The 2,190-nt window shown below is 36.0% G+C and overlaps 1 non-coding gene across 1 annotated transcript; it reads right to left on the bottom strand.

The window, feature by feature from the left end:
* Positions 1–217: 217 nt before the first annotated feature.
* LOC131241744 (small nucleolar RNA R71) lies at positions 218–324 on the bottom strand. The gene has a single exon (XR_009169304.1). It is a non-coding gene; the product is annotated as a small nucleolar RNA R71 (small nucleolar RNA).
* Positions 325–2,190: the final 1,866 nt, after the last annotated feature.

The raw sequence follows: 2,190 nt of genomic DNA on the forward strand, positions 1-2,190 counted from the left end.
AACTTAAGCTAATTTATAATTAAACTAAGCAAGGCAATTTAACTCTAAAGGCTTCCAAGCCAATAGAGGGTCCAATCACATAGGCTATTCTAGATATGCAAGTAAAGCAGCTAGCCCAATCACATAGGCTATACATAGATATACAAGTATATCAACTAGCTTATAAATATAATGAATATGAGTGTGTGGGATGTTCTTCCTATCAATCCTAGACATTCATCTAAGGAAATAAAACATGAATTTTATGCAAAAAGAAGATGAGACATTCTTCTAATGTTGGGAGCGATTTAAGGATCTCATAAATTCATGTCCACAACATGGCTATGAAATATAGCATATAACAAGCTTTTTCTATGAGGGATTGACCTCATCCATGTGCCAATTTATGGAGATGATGTGTAATGGAGAATTCATGAACAAAGAAGTCGTTGATGCATGGGATTATTTTGATAAACTTGCTGAAAACGCATAATCATAGGATACCTCCGTAAGAACTACCACTTCTAAGCCTACATAATCAAAGGACATGGGAGGAATTTATGTCTTAAAAGAGAAAGATGATGTAAATGTAAGATTGGCTACACTTATAAAAAAAAATAAAGGCCACGAAACTTGAGAAGGCAGAACCCAAAAATGCTGCAGAAGTTGTTTGTGGTATTTGTGCTTGTAACATACATATAATTGAGAAATGTCCAACAATTTCTATTTTTCAAGAGATATAGAATGAGCAATCAAATGCCGTAAACAACTACCAAAGACCTTTCAGTGGACCCACCTCAAATACAATAACTCAAGTTGGAGGAACCATCCAAATTTCGGTTGGAGGAATGGACAAACTGCTACTCCTAAAGGGATCATTAACCAATTTTTGAATTAAAGGAAACTTGTAAGTGCAATTTGTAAGTCTAGCACCCTGTATTGTCGAATTTTGTAGTGACAAACCACTTAGGTATGATGGACTTCTTCAAGTGATGGAAAGTTCACCTTCAAGTCCTACATTAACTTCAAGTGCTTCATCAGGCTCAAAGGTCAAGTTAAAGTTCATATTCAAGTTCAAAGACTAAGCTCAAGTACATGATCAAGTTCAAGACCAAGTTCGAGTGCTACTTTAAGTTCAAGTACACTTCATGGTCAAGAAAATGTTCAAGTTTCAAGTATATAAGATCATGCTTCAAGTACTTCAAAAAGAAGCTCTACTGGATCTACCAAAGTAACATGTTCAATGTTCAACATTTGAGGTATAAATGACCCTTGAAAGACCTTAGGATTAGGTCATTCATATTGCATATTTAAAATGGGTCATTGTGCTTTCTATAGGCTTTGCTTCGACTAGTACTAGTCAATGTTCGACTAGTCTAGGCACTGGCTCGACCAGTCTAGGGTTTTTCTCGACCAGTCCAGGTTTATATTCAAAATTTCAGATTTTTCTGGTGGGCCCTTGACTAGTCGAGCACCTTACTCGATCGGTCGTGGAGTCTAGCTCGACTAGTTGAGCAAGGCTCGACTCGAACTCCAACAACTATTTTAAGCCCCACTCGACCAGTTGAGGGTCAGTTTTATCCGATCATGCTAGAATTTTTAAAATTTGGTTGCTCCCAGGACCAGTCGAGGTTGACCTTAGACCAGTCAAGGGAATCGTTTTTCAGCCTATAAAGAGAGGGCTTTTTTTAGATTTTTTCATTCATTCCAAGCCAATTCAAGCCACCACTCTGAGAGATAAGTCCTCATGATTGTTAAGCTATTATACGTTAATTTAAGAATCTTTTTATAGCTTTTTGATTTCTAATTTCTTGATCTCTTGCTACTTCATTCTGATTTGATAAAAGGGAATTCTGTTCTACCCTTTTTAAGATCCAAGAAATTGAATCAAAGTAGCCCAAGGTTGATTTAATTTAAAAATCATTTTGACTTAGAACCCTTCCATTTAAGTGATTGAACATTGGACATCTTCATCATTAAGAAGTAGTTTTTCTGGGCTACATTCAAAGAGAATCTACAAATAAGTATTTTCAATTATAGCTTTTGGTTTTTGAGATTGCCAGAAATTCTCAGCATGGGGTTTTTAATTGTGGTAGCCCATTAAAAACGCAATTGTAAAGGTTTTAAGGTGAACCTTGGAAAACCTTCTTTCATAGTAAATGTCGATATCACGTGGGTTATGATTATTGGGATTGGAGTAGGTGTGACTAT

The sequence above is a fragment of the Magnolia sinica genome, chromosome 3, assembly GCF_029962835.1.
Source record: "Magnolia sinica isolate HGM2019 chromosome 3, MsV1, whole genome shotgun sequence".
Taxonomy (NCBI): domain Eukaryota; kingdom Viridiplantae; phylum Streptophyta; class Magnoliopsida; order Magnoliales; family Magnoliaceae; genus Magnolia; species Magnolia sinica.